The 22,368-nt window shown below is 37.0% G+C and overlaps 1 pseudogene; it reads right to left on the reverse strand.

The window, feature by feature from the left end:
- Positions 1-290: 290 nt before the first annotated feature.
- LOC100987253 (probable ribosome biogenesis protein RLP24) lies at positions 291-21,028 on the reverse strand (annotated as a pseudogene).
- Between the last annotated feature and the right edge of the window lie 1,340 nt (positions 21,029-22,368).

Genomic DNA, 22,368 nt, shown 5'->3' on the forward strand with positions numbered 1-22,368 from the left:
GACCAAGAACCCACCAATTCCGGAAACAGTACCTACTGCCATTATCCAAATGGCATAACCATTTTATGTCCACAATTGACTTCTATAGTTATAGGTAGAAGTTTCATGATTTACGTGAGTACATCTATCAGTGTAGATTTTACACTAAGATTCAATCTAACATCCGTAATAGCTGATGTTTTGAAGACAGTAATGTAGGAAAGATATATTTTAATCACTTTTCATTTAAGTGACCATATATAAAAAAATAAACCAATAATTTAGCAGTTCCAAGTCTCCAAAGGACATTTTCAAATGTACATCAAGAAATGGTTACAGAGATGTTTAAGAAGCATCTTCATGTCTACATCCTGTTGTAACTGCTGTACTGTTTTCTCTTCCAGCTGCTTCTCTTTGCCTGCAAGAGGGACTCGGGTAAGATGGATGTTTTGCTTGACTTCTTGGATATCCTGGACTTTCTGTAGCTCTTTATTTTTCCTTAATCTGTTTATTATACATTTAGCTTGGCGTTTCTGTTTGATCTCTTAACTCTCTTCATTGCATCAATAGTTTTATTCCATAGCTCTCGCTGGATTTGATAGGTTCATTTCTATGTTATTCAAATTCAAATGAATTATCCACTGTAAGCTCTTTACCAGCTGCTTCCCGGAATGCTTTAGTCCACCTAACTTTGCAAGGATTGTGCTGCTTTTTAACTTTTTTATGCCGTTTAGATTTACAAAATCTGAACACCTTGCAATCATTGCGGATGAACATTATGCCATGGCCAGGGTAGATGGGCCCCAAACAGAAATAATACTTCTTGATACACGTGTTGAACCCGCGTGGGTCCCCACCAGCCAAATGCCAAGCTTGAGAGGAAGTGACCACCTTATGATGTTTTCAAGAACTAAATTTCAAGCAGAGAGAATCTTATTTGTCTGGTTTAGGTCACATGTCTACTCCATGGTTGGGCAGAAGCAGTGTGGGCTCTTCCAGAATAGGGGAGGAACAATTGCTTAAAGAAAGTAGCGTTACAAAAAGAAGTTTAGGGGTTGGTGGTGAGAAAGAAATGTGTTAGGCAGGAAAAACGCTATCGTAGTACATGCTAGAGTGGATTTGCCAATTTTTAAAATATTTTTTCATCTATGTTGTGCATATATATTTGCATCTCAAAGATGGAATTAGTTTATTTTGTGCTTGTTTGAAGTTTTCTATTCCTTTTGGTATATTTTAAGCAAAGTTTAATTAATACAAAAACTTTTTTTCCTAGATTGATTGGTAGAACCTGCCTGATTCTGGTATATAATTACTATTTGTTTGGTTTTAAATATATATTTTTGGCTCATTTATTATTTGTTCCATGAATAATGGTGTACTTGGGTTTCCTTGCCTCTTGAGTAAATTTTGACAATTTATACTTTCGTAGAAAATGGTTTATTTCATGTAAATTGTCAAATCTGTTGCTATAAATTTATATCCAATATTTTCCTATATTTTAAGCATTTCTTCCTACTAGTAGTTCAGGCATTTTTCTCATTCTTATCCTGCTTATTTGTGTTTGCTCTTTCTTCTGAAACAGATCTATTTTATTGGACTTTTCAAAGAAACTGCTTGTGCTTTTTTCACGTGTTCTTTAATTAAATGTACTCATTTGACCTCTATTTCCATTGATTCCTTTCACTTTTTACAAGTTATTTTGTTGCTAACTTTCTTGCTTCTTGAATTGAATGCCAGTATATACATTTTTATTACATTTTCTCAGATTCTCACTTGGAGGATCAAAAAAATAACAGTGGGCCCCATTATTACTTTTTCCCATGGCTTTGGAAATGATCGTGTCAATGAAGGTTATGTTTAGCTGCATAAAAATAATAACAGAAATTTAAATAAGTTAGAAGTATATTTCTCTTTCACACAGCAGAAATCTTGTGGATAGGCACTTCAGGCTGAAATGGTGGTTCAGCTCCCACAGTCACAAGGGATGACTAGCCCGCAGGCACCCTAGTGCTATTCTGTTATCCTCAGCACATCATTTCAACCTTAAACTCCCCTCATTGTCTTATACAGCTGCTGGTCATCATGCCTGCATTTTAGGACAAAAGGGACCACTTCTCAGCTGAGTCAACTCTTTTTAAGCAGATTCCTGGGAATGCTCACATATCACTTTCACTTATATCTCATTGGTCATGGAAGAGAGCCAGAGAAAAACAGATTTTCCATGAATCCATTGTTATTTTAATGGTAGTCCTATCTTGAAGACAGGGAGAAGGAATATTAGATAGGAAATAGCAATCTCTGCCACAGTGATGAAGAAACCAAGTTGTATTGATATCTGCTTCTAGATCAGACACTGAAGATGCTTAGGATGGGTTTTTTCAGTTTAGTAGATATTTTGGAAGCATGGGCTCCTTTGGCATCCCAGGTATCCTCTCTTTAGAGCTCAGGTCATTAGAAAGAGTGGTGGAGAGGACTTCAGTGTGAGCTTGGCCTCCACTTATTATGAGGGACGTGTAATCGCAACCCCTCTGAGTATATTTCATTACTTAAAAATTGAGAACTTTATCTGATACCTGTCCTACTTGTTTTCTAAGATTGATATAAGGCTCAAATATGCAATAAATTAATATTTATTTAATGTGTGTATTTACTATATTACATATTTTAGTATAATATTTATTTGCTATATCCCAGAATGGGATATAAATGTTCTCCATACAGGATTTAATTTCATTGAGAGCTTGCATTCACACTGAAGATTTTACTAAGCATTTATTAAGTGTCTACTATGTGGAGGATATTAGGATTCAGTGGTAAATAAGACAATGTTCTTGCCCTCCTGGGATTTCATTCTGTCAGTGAGCCACACATTAAGTAACACATTACAGAATGCATTGCTTCATGACAAATAGTCTAGGTGGCGTGCAAGCTAAGCATGGGGTCCTGTGAGCACTGAAGGAGGAACTGTGACTTACTGTGGAGGGTCAGGGAAGGCTTCCTTGGAAAGAGACATGGACCTGATTCTGGAGGAGGATTAGAAATTAGGGAAATTGGTGAAAGGTTTCCACAGATGAGACATTACATATGAAAAACCACTAATAAAAGGATTAAAAATGTAGTGATTCATTTTAAGAAGGAAGGGTTGTAAAGATCTGAGTTTGGAAGAGGAGGAAGAAATGTTATGAATTTTTCGTTTCTCCTGTTTCCTCGAATGCCTACATGTATGTGTTCTTCTTCACACAAAGAAGAAAATTGAGCTAAAAGTTGTATAGCTCTTAGTTTTACTGTAATTATTTTTATCAAAAAACTGTATTTCTTTAATTTTATTTGATCTTGTCCTGCCAAAATCTCACTGAAGTTGGACTAATAGATAATCTGAGAAATAACACCTTGTACCATTTACCCACATAGTTGGGAGGCTGTGATGCTTGCTGTCATTTTCTGAATTTCAGTGATACCCAAGACCAGGGTTCTCCTCAATTCTCTCTCTTACTCATGAGGCCAGAGCTCAGCAAACGCCTTTGTCAAGAGACACGTAAGAGCTGCCAGTTGGTAATTTTCAGTATCAGCAAACTTACATGTTTGGCTCTCACAAAATAGTCACAGTCAAGAAAAGGTGGGAAGAGAGTATTGAAGCAGAGTGGGAAGCCAATCAAAATACCAGTATTCTTTATTTACTCATGATTCTATGGCAAATTTGAGCGAAAATGACTTATCTTGAACTTTTTTTCCTGAGGATTAAAAGCTCTTCTAGTGCAGGTACAGGCCCTGCAGTGGCTCTTCAAGATCTGTAACACACGTGGTATTAAGTCCTTTCATGTGACTTTTCTCCAGTCTTCATCTCTAACAAAATGGACAAAAAGTTACTATATCCACTTTTATTTTTATTCTATTTGATTTTTTTTGTTTTAAATTGTATTATTTTAATTGACAGATAGAATTGTATATATTTATTGTGTACAACATGATAGTTTGAATTGTATATACTTGTGGAGTGACTACATTTAGCTAATTGACATATGTGTTACCTCACATAGGTTACCATTTTTGTGGTGAGAACACTTCATATTCACTCTCCTAGCATTTTTCAAAAATACAATATATTGTTAACTATAGTCATCATGTGGTACAAAAGATCTCTTGAAATTACTCCTCCTACCTAACTGAAATGTTGTATCCTTGGGCCAACATTCCTCCTCCCTCTCTGCCAGCTACTTCAGACCTTGGTAACAACTATTCTATTCTCTGCTTCTAGAAGATCAGCTTTTTTGGATTCCACATGAGTGAGACCATGTGGTATTTGTCTTTCTGTGCCTGGCTTATTTCTCTTGACATAACATCCTCCAGGTTCATCCATGTTGTTGCAAATGACAGGATTTCCTTCTTTTTATGGCTGAATAAATAAGGAAAAAAAATAAGGCAATAAAGAATAAAGAAGGAAAAATTTGTGTATATATACCATGTTTTCTCTATCCAGTCATCCTCTGATGGACACTTAGGTGGATAATGTTTCTTGGCTATTATGAATAATACTTCAATAAAAATAGCAGTAGAGAAATAGGCATACTGATTTCATTTCCTTTGGATATATTTAATATATCTAATAGTGGGATTACTAGATATGGTAGTTCTATCTTTGATTTTTTGAGGAAGCTCTATACCATTTTCCGTAATGGCTGCATTAATTTACATTCCTACCAATAATGTGTGAGGGCTCCCTTTTCTCTACATCCTTTCCAACACTTGTTATCTTTTGTCTTTTTGATAAAGATGATTAGTGATGTTGAGCATTTTTTCCATACGTTCATTGGGTATTTGCATGTCTTATTTTGAGAAATGTGTACTCAGGTTATCTGCCCAATTTTTAATTGGGTTATTTGTTTTATTGCTATTAAGTTGTTTGAGTTCCTTGTAAATTTTGGATACTAACCCTTCATCAGATGTATGATTTGAAAATATATTCTCCCCTTCTGTAGGTTGTTTCTTCAATCTATTGATTAATTCCTTTGCTGTATAGGGAAGCTTTTTAATTTGATGTTATCTCATTTATCTATTTTTGCTTTTGTTGCCCAGTCTTTTGGGGTTATATTTTAAAAATCACCGTCCAGACCAATATCATGGAGCTATTCTCGTATGTTTTCTTCTAGTAGTTTCATAATTCAGTCTTGTATTTAAGTCTTTAATCCATTTTGAGTTGATATCTGTATATGTTGTGAGATAAGGGTCTAATTTCCTTCTGTATATAGATATTTAGTTGTCCCAACACTATTTATTGAAGAGACTGTTCTTTTCCCATTGTGTTCCTGGCACCTTTGTTGAAAATCAACTGACCATCAGTGCATGGATTTATTTTTGGGCTCTCTATTCTGTTCCATTGGTCTATGTGTCTGTTTTTAAGCCAGTACAATGCTGCTTTGGTTACTCTAGGTTCGCGGTATATTTTGAAGTCAGATAGTGTAATGTTTCCAGCTTTGTTCTTTTTGCTCAAGATTGCTTTGACTATTTGGGATCTTTTGTGGTTCCACGTTGATTTTAGAATTGTTTTTCCTATTTCTGTGAAGAATCTCATCAATATTTCAATAGGATTTCATTGAATCTGTAGATTGCTTTGTTGAGTATGGACATTGTAACAATATTAATGTTTCAATCCATGAACATAAGGGATCTTTCTATTTATTTGTGTCTTTTAAAATTTCTTTTATAAATTTTTAAGGTTTTAAGTTTAGAGATTTTTAAACTTCTTGGTTAAATTTAGTACTATTTTATTTTTTGTAGCTATTATAAATGGTATTTTTTAAAAATTTCTTTTTCAGGTAGTTCAACATTAGTGTGTACAAACACTATTGATTTTGTATGTTGATTTTGTAACCCGTAACTTTACTGAATATGTTTATCAGTTTTAGCAGTTTTTGGTGGCATTTTTAGGATTTTCTATATGTAAGATCATGTCATCTGCAAACAGGGACAATTTAACTTCTTTTCCCATTTGAATGTCTTTTATTTCTGTCTCTTTCCTAATTGCTCTGGCTAGGACTTCCAATACTATGTTGAATAGAACTGGCAAGAGTGGGCAGCCTTATCTTGTTCTGGGTCTTAGAAAAATAGGTTTCAACATTTTTCCCATTGAATATGCTATCAGCTGGGGTTTGTCATATATGGCCTTTAACATGTTGAGGTGTGTTCCTTCTATACCTAATTTGTGGAGAGTTTTTATTATTACAGAATGCTGAACTTTGTCAAATGCTTTTTCTGCAACTATTGAAATGATTATATGGTTTTGTCTGTAATTCTTTTAATACAATGTATCATGTTTATTGACTTATGTATTTTCAACCATCCTTGAATATCTGTGAGGAATCCCACTTAATAATGGTGAATGATCTTTTTGATATGCTACTGAATTTGGTTTACTAGTATTTTGTTGAGAATTTTTGCATGTAAGTTCATCAGGGTTATTGGCCTGTAATTTTCTTTCTTTTTAAAATGTCCTTGCCTGACAGAAAACCAAACACCAGATGTTCTCACTCATAGGTGGGAATTGAACAATGAGAACACATGGACACACGGTGGGGAACATCACACCCTGGGGGGTGAGGGGAGTGGGGAGGGATAGCATTAGGAGATATACCTAATGTAAATGATGAGTTAATGGGTGCAGCACAACAACATGGCACATGTATACATATGTAACAAACCTGTACGTTGTGCACATGTACCCTAGAACTTAAAGTAAAATAATAATAATAAAAAAAGCTATCACAGATACTCAACAGGAAACTTCAGAAATTATAATTTTGATATTTATATTAAAAAATAAATAAATAAAATGTCCTTGCCTGGCTTTGTTATCAGGGCAATGCTGGCTTCATAAAATGGAAGTCCTCCCTCCTTTTCAATTATTTGGAAGAGTCTGAGAAGAACTGGTATTGGTTCTTCAAATGTTTGATAGAATTCAGCAGTGAAGCCATCAGGTCCTTGTCTTTTCTTTGTCAGAAGACTCCTTATTACTGATTCAATCTCCTTACTCATTATTAATGTGTTAATATTGTCTGTATCTACATAGTACAGTCTTGGTAGGTTTTATGTGTCCAGGAATTTATCCATTTCTTCTATGTTATTCGATTTGTATATAATTGTTCACCATAGTCTCCTTTGTCTTTTGTATCCTTTATTTTTTGTAATGTAGTGTAATGTCTCCTTTATTTTTACATTTTTTTGTAATGTAGTGTCTCCTTTATTTTTAAAAGAGACATTATTTTTAAAGGAGACATCACATTACAAAACTAATGTTTATTTATTGTTGTAATGTTTCTTTTATTTTTCTGATTTTATTTATTTGAGTCTTCTACCTTTTCTTAGTCTAGATAAAGTTTTGTCTATTTTGTTTGTCTTTTCAGAAGACAGACTCTTGATCTTCTCTATTGTTTTTCTAGTCTATTTCATTTATGTCTGCTCTGATCTTTATTATTCACTCTCTTTTATTAACTTTGGGTTTAGTTTGTTTTTGTTTTTCTAGTTCCTTTGGGTGCAATGTTAACTTGTTTATTTGAGGTTGTTCTTCTTTTTTGAGGTAGGCATTTATTACTACAAATGTCTTCTTAGAACTGCTTTTGCTGTATCCTGTAGCTTTTGGTATACTGTGTTTCCATTTCAGTTTGTCTCAAGAAATTTTTTAACCTCTCTTTTAACTTCTTCATTGATCTATTGGTTGCTCAGGAGCATGTTATTTTAATGTACTTATGAATTTTCTGAAGTTTCTCCTGTTATTGATTTCTCATTTTATACCATTGTGGTCAGAGAAGATGCTTGATAGGATTTGTATGTTTGTCAGGGAAAGTGTTTATCTCTTTATCTTTTCTGAAGGATAGATTTTCAGTATTCTTGGTTGGCAGGTTTTTTCCTTCTCTAGTAACTTTGAATATCATTCTACTCTTTCTTGGAGTATAAGTTGTCTGCTGAAAAGTCTTCTAGCTATATTCAAACTCCCTTAAATGTTATTTGCTTCTTTTTTTGTTTGTTTGTTTTTGTTTTTGCTACTTTTCAGAATCTTCTTTTTGTCTTTGATTTTCGACGGTTTGATTATAAAATGTCTTGAGTACTCTTATTTGGATTGAATCAGGTTAGACTCCTTTAGCCTTCCTGTAACTGAATATTTACAACTTTCTGCAGGTTTGGAAAGTTTTCTGCTACTATTTTCCTCCCTCTGTCCCTTCCTCCCTTCCTTCCTCTCTTTCTCTCTCTTTTTTTTTTTTTTTTTTTGACATGGAGTTTTGCTGTGTGATCCAGGCTGGAGTGCAGTGGTGTAATCTCGACTCACTGCAACCTCTGCCTCCCAGGTTCAAGCGATTCTCCTGCCTCAACCTCCCGAGTAGCTGGGATTACAGGTGTGAGCCACCACACCAGGCTAATTTTTGTATTTTTAGTAGAGACAGGATTTCACCATGTTGGCCAAGCTGATCTCGAACTCCTGACTTCAGGTGATCCACCCAACTGGGCCTCCTAAAGTGCTGGGATTACAGGCATGAGCCACTGTACCTGGCCTACTATTTCTTTAATTAAGTTTTCAGCCCCTTTATCTTTTTCTTCTCCTTCTTTAACTCCTATGACTCAAAATTGCTCTTTTGATCCTGTCCCATATATACTATATATTTATTCATTCCTTTTCATTCTTTTTTATCTTTTTTCCTTTGAATGTGTATTTTCAAATAACCTGTCTTTGAGTTCACATATTCTTTATTTTGCTTGATCGATTAAGCTGTTGATGCTGTCCATTTCATGTTGATCATTGTATTTTTTACCTCCAGGATTTCTTTTTGATTTTTAAATTATTATTATCTCAATCTTTCTATTAAATGTCTTATTCTGATCACACAGATTTCCTCATTTTGTTGAATTGTGTCTCTACATTTTCTTGATGTTTGCTGAGCTCTCTTAGTTATTTTTAATTTTTAGTCAGGCACCTTGTACCTCCTCATTTCTTTAAGGTCAGTCACTGGCACTTTATTTCATCCCTTTGGTGATATCATATTTCCCTGATTGTTCTTGATCCCTGTGGTCATGTGTCATTGTCTGGAGATTTGAAGAAGTAGATACTAATTCCAGTTACAGACTGACTTTATCTCAGAAAACGCAACAGTCAGCCTGTTTCAAGATTCTGGGCAGGCTGTGTGGTGTGATCCACAGGACTTGGGCTGCTGTGGTAAGTGTGGCACTGGGGTATTCCAGAAGCCCAGGGCCACTGTGGGGGGTGCAGCACTGGGGTGGGCCCAAAGCCCAGGTTCCATGGAGGCTGATGTAGTGCTGGGGCACACCAGAAGCCTGAGGTCCATCTCAGGCCCACTGTGTACCTGAAGCCCAGGGCTGCTAAGGCCTACCAGAGCCTGGGACTGCTGAAGTAGGCCCAGTGGCTGTATGGGCCTGGAATCTAGTCTGTTATGCAAGCCTGAAGCCTGGGGCTGCATGGTCCTGCTTGGCACCAGGTCAGGTCTGCAGGCTTAGTCTGTGGGTACTGGCTTGGAGTGTGGGCCTATTGATGTCTTCCTGGTGCTGAGTTTTACTCTCACAGGCCCAGTGTTGGGGTCCAAGGCAAAGTTCTGTGCTCACTTTCCTCTTTTTCCCCCAAGTGGACAGTGTTTCTCTCCACACTGTGCTGGCCGGGGTTGGGGGAGAGTGAGGCAGGTAATGTGAAACTGTCCTTTCTATTCTCCTTAATGTGTATTTTTTAGTTATTATTTTGCTGCAACCAGGAACTGTGATCTTTCATCTGGTTTCCTTAGCTCTTATGGATCTATTTTCACTTGTGGATACTTGTTCAAACTGATGTTTCTGCAGGGGGACAGTCACTGAAGTGATCTATTCTGCCATCTTGCTCTACCGCTCTCACATATATCTGATTTTAATTTTTCAAAGAAAAAGGTGTTACCTTCTTAGTACTGCCTTTTAGTTCTTTTAACAAATCTATATATCTCACTTTAACCTTTCAGAGGGAAAGGTGGTACCTTCTAAGTGCTACCTTTCATCTCAGTGACATAGTGGTCTATATCTGTGGCATATTAGAGAATGACCAACAACAGTGCCTCAACTAACAAAGATATTTGATTCTGTAACATAACAAGAGATTGGTGGTTCCAAGGGTGGTTCAGAAGCTCAAGGTCATCATTGAGAACTGACTGACACTTCTTCAAACATTGTGCTCTAAGATCCCAGTGTGTTGGGTCTTCCTCATACTTGCTCCCTGATGGTTATAAGAGAGAAAGCACAGTCGCTGACATCAAACCCTGACAGCACATGGAAGGTATAGCCTTCGCTAGCAGACTCTTCTTGCAGGCTTGTCTTTCTTACTAAAAAAATATATTTCTCAGAAACCCTTCAGCCGATTTCCAGTTATGTCCTCTTTGATGAGACCTGTGTCATATGGCCACTCTTAGCTGCAGGGAAGACTGGGAAAACAGGTGTCTGTCAAATGACAATGGGGTCACCACGAATGGTTCAGATCACTACAGTTTAGTCCCTGGGTTCCAATCAGACCTTTATTTTTCTGCCCAACTGTTTTGGTGGCAAAATAAAAAGGGAGAAGAAAATAACAAATTTGTATACTTTCTTTCAAAAAGGGTCCCTGATTGTTTATTTCAAATAGCTTTTCCTTCTATAACCTAACCATCTAAGACAGTGATGGAGAAATATTTTGGACTTAAGAATCCTTTATGCTTTTAAAAATTATCAAGAACGCAAAGAGTTCTTTGTTTATATGTGTTTCATCAGTCAGTGTTTAATTTTGAATAGTTACCAAATTTGAGTATTATTTTCATAGATTTTTCAAATATTCTGCTGTTAGGTGCATATACATTTAGAATTTACCATATTTGAAATAAAAATGAAAAACTTTAAAAAGTACTTATTAATTTTAAAATAGCAATAATAAACATAATACATGTTAAAAGTTAAAAGTTTTAACCAGAAATAACCATTTTGCAAAAAAAATAAATTAGTAAGAAGTGGTATTGTCTTGCAGTTTGGAAACTTCTTTAATGTCTTGGTTAATAGAAGTCAGCCAAATTCTCATATCTGCCTCTGCATTAATCTATGGCAATATGCTAGTTTCATTGAAATTGTGAAGCTGTGCAGTAGGAAAAGAAAGGATTATTTTAGTAGCTTTTTCATTTTTGAGAATATTCTTCTTTGATACCATATAGAAACTTGAGAAGTGGTAGTTTCTTAAAGGTTAGTTGCAATGTGGAATCTGAAACCGTATTAATGAACCTTTTATATTGTTACTGAAAATTTACTATTGTAGCTTGAAATTTGCGTGTATCTTTCACCCATGTGTTATTTTATAACATCATGTATTGGTAGATTGGGAAACAGTAGTTCACTCAACTATGCAGATCTTCCAAATATGTTGTTATATCTAACTAGTCTCAAAAAAGACATTTTTTTTTCTTTTCAAGTATTTGGAAACTGTCATGCTCATGATCATGGAAATAAGTTTTATAAAATTCTAATTTTTAGTCGAGGACTTTAATTTTATCACTGGCAACAAATACTGTCAGTTGTTTTCCTTGAAGTCCCTGGCTCACTTTGCTTATTTTCAAGAAAATGTCTGTCCAATATCCAAGTCTGAAAAACTATGGTTCTTGGGTTGTCTGTCAGCTGTTCTTTCAAATCAAAACAGTATTCAAGGAGAAAAGTGACTAGATCAGCTCACAGCTCCAGCAAGTGCTATGGTGCTTTTTGTTGAGACAACTATGGAACTTCTGTACATAGCTGTACTTTATGTGTGGTTTTCATTTCATCACACTGAGTATTAGAAAGACATACTCATGAACGAATCAAATGAACATTTTTTATTGCTTCTTTATGGATATTTGTGAGGGAAACAACTTTCTTTTTCTTTTCATGCGTAGGAGTGAAGAATACAATGCCAATTCAGCTTGGTGCTGTGATCTTGATTCCTGCAAACATACCAGCAGTTTTACCCACCATCGCTTTTGCACTATCAGTACAGAGGCCAGTACAGTGGAAAAGGTAAATAATGTCTTTTATCTTATTATAAAATAGTTTCAACATCACAAGCCTCCTGAAGAATTGTGGGGATCACCAGCTGTTTGTGGACCACACTTCAAGAACTGCTGTTCTAAGAGGTTAGTTGTTTCAGTCTTTTTAAAAAGTTTAGTCTCACTCCTATTCTTTTCAAATAATGAGATGCTTTTGGTTATGTGTATTTGTCAAGTACAAAATTCCTACTTTTTATAATTTGGTTCCATAAAAGTTAAGGTACCCCACTCTTTCTTCAAGGAGGTAGTATCTTAGATTATACTGGAGTTTGATAATAAAACACATGTAAAGAAAACACAAGGTAGATATCATTAAACTTACCATTACAAGTACCATTTTACAGTGAGGAAGCTGAGGCACAGAGAGGTGAAGAACTTGCTCAAAGACACACAGCTAGTAGGAGTGGGGCCAAGACTTAAATCCATGTATTCTGACTTTGGTGCTCACACACTTTGCCAGTACTGTCCTGTTCAGTGTGTTGGTGCAAGGAACAGCAACATGACTTGTACTTTGGAGGGGAAATCCTAACGTGCTTGACTACTTAAATACTACAATTTTACTGGGCATGTAAGCTCCTAAATTTTTAGAAAATTATCTCACCCCTTTTGGCATGTGATTTACTAGGGTATTTTAGGTTCCTGCTACTTTTTATTTTCCAGGTTTTATGATACCACTGATGCAATAAAATGTTAAGATCCCTAAGTACCAAACCAAGTCTCAGTACAGGGCAAACAGAACTCTGAGTCTAGGTAGTGAAGGTGTACTTACAGCCTTACCAAGTAAAAACAGCTTCTGGATATTTGCCTATTGGTGTATGAACTCTCCAACTATAAATGTGGATTTCTCTATTTCTACTTTCGGTTTTGTCAGTTTTTGCTTTATGTATTTTGATACTCTGTTGTTAGGTGCATATACATTTAGAATTAATATATGTTCTTAGGGAAACAACTCCATTATTATGTAATATTCTTTACCTCTAATAATATTCCTTCCCCTGAAGTCGATTTTTTTCTTATATTTCAGCTTTATTTGATTAGACTTTGCATGGTATGTCTTTTTCTATCTCTTTACTTTAGCCCATCTATATCTTTTTAGTTTAAGTGAGTTTCTTATAGACAGCATACAGTTAAGTCATGCTTTCTATAAAAACATACAACACAATAATCTTTTGATTGGTGTTTTTAGACTATTCATATTTAGTATAATTATTTTGTGATTAGATATACCATCTTGCTAGGTTGTTGTTTTTTGTTTGTTTTTTTTTTTTTGAGATGGAGTCTTGCTCTGTTGCCCAGGCTGGAGTGCAGTGGCGCAATCTCGGCTCACTGCAAGCTCTGCCTCCTGGGTTCATGCCATTCTCCTGCCTCAGCCTCCCGAGTAGCTGGGACTACAGGAGCCTGCCACCACACCCGGCTATTTTTTGTGTTTTTAGTAGAGACGGGGTTTCACCATGTTGGCCAGGATGGTCTTGATCTCTTGACCTCGTGATCCACCTGCCTCGGCCTCCCAAAGTGCTGGGATTACAGGTGTGAGCCACCGTGCCCAGCTGCTAGGTTTTTATAAAAATACATTTTTTTCTTTTTGGCTTTTTTGGGGTTAAGTGAACATTCTTTATGATACTTTATGATTGCATTTAAAATAAAGTGTTATTTATATTTCTCTTTAAAGTATTTTCAGTATTTGCCATAGGGTTTATAATCTACATCTTTAATTTAGCAGCATCTGTCTTCAAATATTGTTGTGCTGCTTCATGTGTGGTTAAGGATGTCACAATAGTGTATTCCCAATTTCTGTCTCCCATGCATTGTGTTTTTTCATACATTTTGCTTTTTTGTATTTTATAGAAACACAGCACATTGCTACTATTATTGCTTTAAATGTTATTTTTGGAGAAATAAAAATATGGAAAATAAAATTTATTTGTATCTTAATTTAACTCGTTTCTGACACGACTTCTTTGTGTGAATCCAAATTTTTTTACTTGGTATCATCTGCTTTAGAAACTTAAAAAAACTTTTTTGTAGTGCGGGTTTGATGGCAGTGAATTTTCTCAGTTTTTGTCTGAGAAAAATCTTTATTTCTCCTTTATTTTTGAAATATACAGGTTCCTGCATATAGAATTGTGGCTTTCAAATTCCAGTATTTTATACCATTGTAGGATGACTATAGTTAATAATATATAGCTTCAAATGGCTAGAGAGAGGATATTGAATGTTCCCAACAAAAAGAAATAATGAATGTTTGAGATGATGGATGTGGTAATTACATGTATCTGGTCACTATATATTATATATATCCAAACATCACCATGTACCTCATAAATATGCACGATTATTATATATCAATTAAAAATAAAATATTAAAAAGAATTCTGAGTTGGGAGATTTTTTCCCTTTCTTTAAGTGCTTTAAAGATGTTGCTCCATTGTCCTGTGGTTTTCATGTTTTCAGACAAGGTCCCTTGTAATTCTTCTCTTTGTTCTTCTTTAGATAATGTCTTTTTTCTTTGGTTGCCTTGAAGATTTTCTGTCTTTTTTTTTTTTTTTTAGCAGTTTGAATATAGAGTGGTTTTAAACATATATATAATCTTTTTGTGTGCTCTGAGCTTCTTAGATCTGTGATTTGGTATCTGTCATTATTTTTAGTTTTGTTAACAATTCTATCCAAATTATTCTCACCAATCTTCAGCTGTGTCTTCCTCAAGTAAGCAAATGTGTATTTTTCATCTCTCCCCTGAAGTACATGTCTTTTTTTTTTTATAGTTCACGCTGTTTAGTTGCCTTGCAACCTCAGATTCTTTACAGATTGTCATAAACTTACAGTTTGTCAGACTTTGTGTGCGTGTGTTTTTAAAGATGAGAGTGATGTTTGTATTAGGCTGTTTTTGCATTGCTATGAAGAAATACTTGAGGCTGGGTAATTTATATAGAAAAGAGGTTTAATTGGCTCATGGTTCTGCAGGCTGTACAGGAAGCATGGTGCTGCCATCTGCTTCTGGTGAGGCCTCAGGAAGTTTGCAATCATAGTGGAAGGTGGCAGGGAGCCAGCATGTCACATGGTGGGAGTGGGAGCAAGAGAGAGGGGGGAGGTGCCATACACTTTCAGACAGCAAGATCTTTCTCAAGTGAACTAGTGCAAGAACTCACTGTCACTAAGGGGGGATGGTGCTAAACCATTCATAAAGGATCTGCCCCCGTGATCCAATTACCCCCGACCAGGCCCCACCTCCAACATCAGGAATGACATGTCAACATGAGATTTGGAAGAGACAAACATCCAAACCATATCAATGTTCTTTCCAGCTCTCTATACACCAAGCAGAGCTCCTAACTTTTTCTCCATGGAACTAATTTTGCAGAGAAAAAACTAATGCAACGGGCTGATGCACACAGATTTCATGGATCTTACCAGGCACATTTTCCATATAAACAACTGTCCTTAGTAAATTAGAATGACTTTTTGAAATTTCAGTAAATGCTGAACAAGAGACTCTTTTTAGAGTTGGGGAACTATCCTCCAAGTTCCGGTATGTTCAGTTTTACTGGCCAATACAGTGTCTGATTTTTTCTGTAGCCAGAATACAAAGGTTATGCAGCCAAGGGATAAAAATTATAGTGGTACTTCATACTATTCTTTTTTTTTTTTTCTGAGACAGTCTTGCTTTGTTGCTCAGGATGGAGTGCAGTGGCATGATCTCAGCTCACTGCAGCCTCCGCCTCCTGGGTTCAAGCAATTCTCTTGCCTCAGCCTCCTGAGTAGCTGGGATTACAGGCGTGTACCACCATGCCCGACTAATTTTTGTGTTTTTAATAGAGACAGGGTTTTACTATGTTGGTCAGGCTGGTCTCAAACTCCTGACCTCGTGATCCACCTGCCTCAGCCTGCAAAGGCACTTCATACTATTCTTGAAAAACTTTTACTTCCTTTTCCTGAGCATCTTGGCAGTTTGCTGGGTTTAGAGATCTTAGTTTCTAAGGGATAAATGTTGTCACTGTGTGTTGTCACAAACATTCCATTAAATTCAATGTTGAAAACTGCTACCTGTCCATATAGGGCTCCCATGATGCAGCATGAATATAGAATGTATGAGGTTGCCACGTTGATTGCACTAATCCTGATTATCAAGGAGAAATAGGGTTGCCCCTACACAATGGCAGCAAGCAGAACATGACAGGAGAAGAGGCGATCCTCTGGGTGATTCTTAATGTTGCTAAGTACAGTGGAAAAGTTAGTTGATGTCTAACAAAACCCAGGAGGGACCATCAAGGGGCTCAGAAATTCTGGAAATGAAGTGTTAATTCTCCCTACCAAATATAAAACCCTGACCTTCTTTGGTGTTGGCCGAGGGCAATGGGAACTTAGAATAGAGAATAGAGGAAGAAAAGCATTAAACCAATTACAGCCTGGAGACAGCTGCAGAAATAGGAATATAACATTTATTTATACTTTATCTCTTGCTTGGCCACGTATATATTCAAGATTTTTAACTAATTTTATTATATTTTTCTATCCCCTTTCCCCACTTTTATGTTGTTGTTGCTTTGAGATGGAGTTTCGCTCTTGTTACCCAAGCTGGAGTGCAGTGGCGCAATCTTGGCTCACTGCAACCTCCACCCCCCGGGTTCAAGTGATTCTCCTGCCTCAACTTCACAAGTAGCTGGGATTACAGGTGCCCACTACCACGTCCAGCTAATTTTTGTATTTTAAGTAGAGATGCGGTTTCGCCATGTTGGCCAGGCTGGTCTCGAACTCCTGACCTCAGGTGATCCACCTGCCTTGCCCTCCCAAAGTGCTGGGATTATAGGCATGAGCCACAGCATCCAGGCCCACTTTTAAAATATAGGATATGTTGTGATAATTTACTTTATAATTTCCTTCATAAGTTACATGATATCAAGATGAATTACAGAATAATAATATGTTTTGTTGCTTAGTGGGGCTCATGAACACAGGCTTAGGGATTGTTAGTGGGAGTGATTCTTAATCTCTGATCCTCCAGGTTTGTGGTTAAAAGGTTAGTGGCAGAGAAAGTAATGCTCACCATATTTCTATGCCCTCCCCTTCATTTCCAAATCTTCTTGCACTTGAGTCCATCCTGTATGACTAGCCCTAGCTAATGATCCATGTACGAAAATGACATGGGCCATTTATGGACCAAGGCAGTTTAAAGCCATGTGCCCCTTTCAGTGCTTTCTTCCTCTGCCACTGAAATCTTGGAGGCCATGTGTCCAAGCTGGTGCAGCCACAAGATGAAAGAAGGCTGAACAATCTGGGTATTAATTTGGTGAGTGATAAATCTCTATTGTGTTCAATTGCCGAGTTTGGAATTTATTTGTTATCACATATAACCTATATAACCTGTTCTGGTATGACTAATACAAGATTACAGGATTGATGGCTATATATATATATGTACAGAAAGAGAGTTATATTTTATGGTATAATTAGAATCATACTTTGCTCGATATTCTTGGTATTTAAATAGGAAGTTGTGAGCAAACCTATTATGCATTTCTTATTTGCTACCATGTGAACCCAGAAATCTCCACATCTCTGTGCTATAGATTTATATATATCCATGGACAGAGAGATTTATATATATCCAGAGAGAGAGAGAGAGAGAGAGAGAGAGAGAGAGGGAAAGAGAGAGAAGACAGTAGTTATTTTGCTGGAATCAGTGATTGGAAATCAGAATAAGATAGCGTAACGAATCCTTCCATCGCTATCACTGAGGCACTTGGTTTCTTAAGCAAAATGCAAAGTCATGTTACTCACACCTTGAATCAGCCTGAATCAAATCCAAATAACCCATCAGAAGGCTGAGATGCGTGTGACCTGTGTGTCAGTGTACTCTAAAATGCCTAGGTAAAACAAGTATTTCACATTAATAGTCCTTTCTGTTACGATTTTCTCTATGCAAAATAGAATGTTGGTTGAGGCACGATGATTTTTTCTACTTAATTTTTTTTCTGTAAGAATATGCAGGACTTTTATCTTCCCTGTCTGTTTTTTCTCTAAGAGGTTTAAAACAGGACATACAAATTTGGTGTGTGTATTTCTGTTGAAAGGTCAGAAGACTGGTACAGGTCTAAAATATTTTGCTGGTTACCTCATTTGTGAAATGAGAACAGCTGGACCAGGTAATCTCTGAGGTTCTTTTCTGCTCTAAAATTCCGTGATCCTGCAGTTGAAAAAAAAATGTAATTTTTGGAGAGCGTATCCAAGGTTAATTTAATTTGTGGTGACCTTCATGATCTCCAGAGTTTTCCAAGTGAGGTAATAGAACATGTTATTCTCTGGAGCAGAGAAGCAGCTGCGAGGGTACTGGAGATAGGAGTCTGTCGTAACCACTATTTCTCTTCACTATTGGTACCTGGATGCAAATGTACCACGTGGCAGCAGGGATACTTTTGAGGTTCACTAGAGCTGGCTCCCAGGGTGTTAGGGACTCTGTTGAGAAGCCTGCTTGTCTAGAAACACTTCTTCCCAGCCCTATTCCAGGGCCCGAGCCTCCTCCAATATGCATGGCTATGCTCCATTACAATGGGGCGTGCTCTATTAGGCTGCTAACTTGATCGCAACAACCACAACCACCAGGAACCTGTTATTTGGTGCTGCCCTAAATAAAATGGGAAAGTCAGGGAAATCAGTTGTTTACCAGCAGGCACTAACCCCTGTCATTTTCTTCGCTTTTACGATCTGAGGACTGCCCCTTCAATTGGGGAAAAGGTCTGGCAAACTCATCTTCTTTACGTTGTGAGGAACTTAGCGTATCTCACAAGATAATTATGTTTTCGAACAGACCTAATGGAAAAAGATAGACTCCAACACAAACAAATGAAGATGTAATGCAACTAACGTCATACATCAGGAGGGGAAAAGATGTGTGTAGGGCTTCTTAGCAGTCCTCATCTTCTGAAGTGGGAAGACTCTTTTTGACCTGCCTAGGTCTGACTCAGTCATGCCATTTAGGTCTAATCGCATGTAGCTTAATCTCTGAGCAAATTCCTTAGACCACTCCCTACTTCCAGGCACTTTCTGACATCTCTGAAGACTGCATGTAAGCCAGATGCATTACTAAGCAGATCAACTCTTATGGATGAGATTTTGTGATCCTGGGTTAATGTCTTTTCCCTGCTTTGCCTCATGTTTTAATGATCAACAATCATCTTCGCCCCTGACAAAGAGACAGATAGAATCAGTCCTCTATCTTAATAGCTGTCTTCATTACCTTGGCAAAATCCATCAGCCAGGATCTGAACCTCATCTAAAAGCTGGGCACTCTCTTCCTGAGACATCCAACCCAGACAGAGCAGGCCTCATAATTAAGTCTCTGAGCCCTGGATGGTTGGAGCTGTGTGAAGTCCCTTTTCACAGTTGAACATGAAGGACCTTATCGTAATATACAAATCCTAAAACCTAGCAATAAAACTGCACCATCTCTCAATCTTAACCTATCTGAGTGAAACCAGAGAAGAATATAATTTTAGGTGAGTCATCTGATGCAGGCTCTTTGATATAAAAAGATAGTAAATAGGAAGCATTTTAGTGGGAAAAAACAAAACAAACCAAACAGAGGCTTGAGATTTGGAGCCAGAAATTCATGGTTTGCATCCTGTCAATTTAGTGGTTATGTGGCCTGGAATAATTAACAAGCTGCCTGAACATCTATTGATTTACCGGCTAAAACAGGAGTCATAAGAAGAACAGCAAATGGAATAATGCCCATCTCATATCGTGCTTGTGTGAATTAATTACAAGGAATAGAAAAATGCCTGCCGCAGCACCTGTTTCTGACAGTACAAGTCAACTTCCTTTCTTTTGCTCTGATACCTAGCCGTGTGTTTTTTCCTTGAGAAAACATAGGACCAGAGTTTTATCCCTCAGCAGAGAGCATTTACAAGTGCTGTCTTGATGGATTAACAAGATATTTACTAAGCCCCTGGTTTTTTTTTTTTGGTGTAAATTTATGGGGTACAAGTGCAAATTGATCACATGCATAGATTATGCAGTGGTCAGGTCAGGACTTTTAGTGTACCCATCACCCAAATAATGTACAATGTACCCATTAAGTAATTTATTATCATCTACTCCCCTCCCACCTCCTCATCCTTCCAAGGCTCCATTGTCCATCATCCCACTCTCTAAGTCAAGGTGTACACATTTTGTGGCACTCCCTTATGAGTGAGAACATGGAATATTTGACTTTCAGTGCCTGGCTGGTTTCACTCAAGATGATGGCCTACATTTCCATCCTTGTTGCTGCACATAATTTTGTTCCTTCTTTATGGCTGAATAGTAGTCCATTGTGCAAATATACCACATTTTCTTTGTCCAATCATCCATTGATGAACACTTGGGTTGATTCCATATCTCTGCTGTTGAGCACACAGTATGTTAAAAGTGGTTTTCGAACAGACCTAATGGGAAAAGATAGACTCCAACACAAACAAATGAAGCTGTAATGCAACTAATTTCATACATCAGGAGAGGAAAAGATGGGTGTAGAGCTTCTTAGCAGTCCTCATCTTTTGAAGTAGGAAGACTCTTTTTGACCTGCCTAATCCTGATTCAGTCACGCCATTTAGAATACAAAGAAACATGAGCTTGAAGTCATATTTATAAATTACAGCTTAAACATCTAAAGCTGCTTCATTTCATAGGAAAAGACTGTACATGAAAATTTTCTAAATTAAAGGTAGGAATAGCACATAATTTTAAAGCCCCCTGGAGGTCTGCCTCTGTTTCAATGTGGTAGGATAAAGCAGACACTTTTCATTCTTCTCCATTTGGACAAAAACGTCTTTTTCTCCATGATAAAAATGTCCAAAGTTGGATGGGCTTCTGTGTATGTAGAATCAATTGACATATGGTGACAACTGTTCGGCTGGAAAAATGAGTAACTTACACTTTCTTCCTACTGATTCTGTACATTGCATAACCTCCAGTGACTGCCAACAACCTCCACATCGGTCAGCCCGTGACTTTCTTCGCATCTTGTTGGCTGTCAGAGTGCTCGAGTTACGGCCTATTTTTCAGGTGAACTAGCAAAATTATGATAATTATGCCATCTAAGTTTAACATACATGGAAGATTTAGGGTAAAGTTTAGTTAACTTTTCCTCAGGAAACATTAAAATATTAAAAATTAGGTTTATGCTGGATTTAGTATCCTTGAAATGGGTAGGTATTTTTTTTAAATGGCTATGTGTTTGATTAAGAATGATGTGAGATTTAGAAAGCCTTTCTGCCCATCCACAGAGGGTGTATGAAGCATGTGGGAGGAAATTGAAATTCAGTAGTCCCTGCGAAAGCCATTGGCTTCTTCTGCTCGAGTGCTCCTCCTCGTGTGGGCTGCTGTGGATCCTTCCTGCAACACATTGCACATCCATCTTGGAGAAATATCATTTTTTAAATCATGTATTTTGTAAGCAACTTTTTAATTTTAGGACGAAAAAGGTTTCCTTTCTGAGAAAGTCACTCTTGAGTTTTTAACCCTTAAACGACATTGGCATTTTAACAAGTATTGGATTTCCTTTTGGAGCAGCCACTGTCTTTGATCAAAGGATAAAATGGTAATGGATTGACCGTTAACAACCTTGGTTAAAAAAACATTCAAGGCCGGGCGCGGTGCCTCATGCCTGTAATCCCAGCACTTTGCAAGGCTGAGGTGGGCAGATCATGAGGTCAGGAGTTCAAGACCAGCCTGGCCAACATGGTGAAACCCCATCTCTACTAAAAATACAAAAATTAGCTGGGCGTGGTGGCATGCACTTGAATTCCCAGCTACTCAGGAGGCTGAGGCAGAAGAATTGCTTGAAGCCGGGAGGCAGAGGTTGCAGTGAGCTGAGACTGCACCACTGCACTCCAGCCTGGGTGACAGAGCAAGACTCTGTCTCAAAAACAAAAACAAACAAACAAACAAAAATTACAGGTAAACTCGAAATCAGTTTTCATTTGTATTGTGAAATATTTGATACAAAAATGAAGATGATATGGATATGTATGCAGGTGAAAATTCACCAAGCCATCCACTTAACATTTGTGTAGTCTACTATAAATTATATCTAAAAGTAAATAACATGTAATATAATACACATTGCAATTATAAAGCATGGTAGTTTAACAGAAAATTCTATTCCCATCACACAACTTGAGAGAGAGAACATTACTAATAATGTGGAGGGCCCTTTCTTTTCTGGCATAAATGAATCCCTTTCTCTGCCTTTTCAGAGGTAGCTGTCTCCTGAATTTTATGTTTATTGTTCTCTTCCATTTCTTTATATTTTCTTACAGATATTATTATGCCAAACAGCATCATTTATTTTGCCTGATTT

The sequence above is a fragment of the Pan paniscus genome, chromosome 1, assembly GCF_029289425.2.
Source record: "Pan paniscus chromosome 1, NHGRI_mPanPan1-v2.0_pri, whole genome shotgun sequence".
NCBI classification, from domain to species: Eukaryota; Metazoa; Chordata; class Mammalia; order Primates; family Hominidae; genus Pan; species Pan paniscus.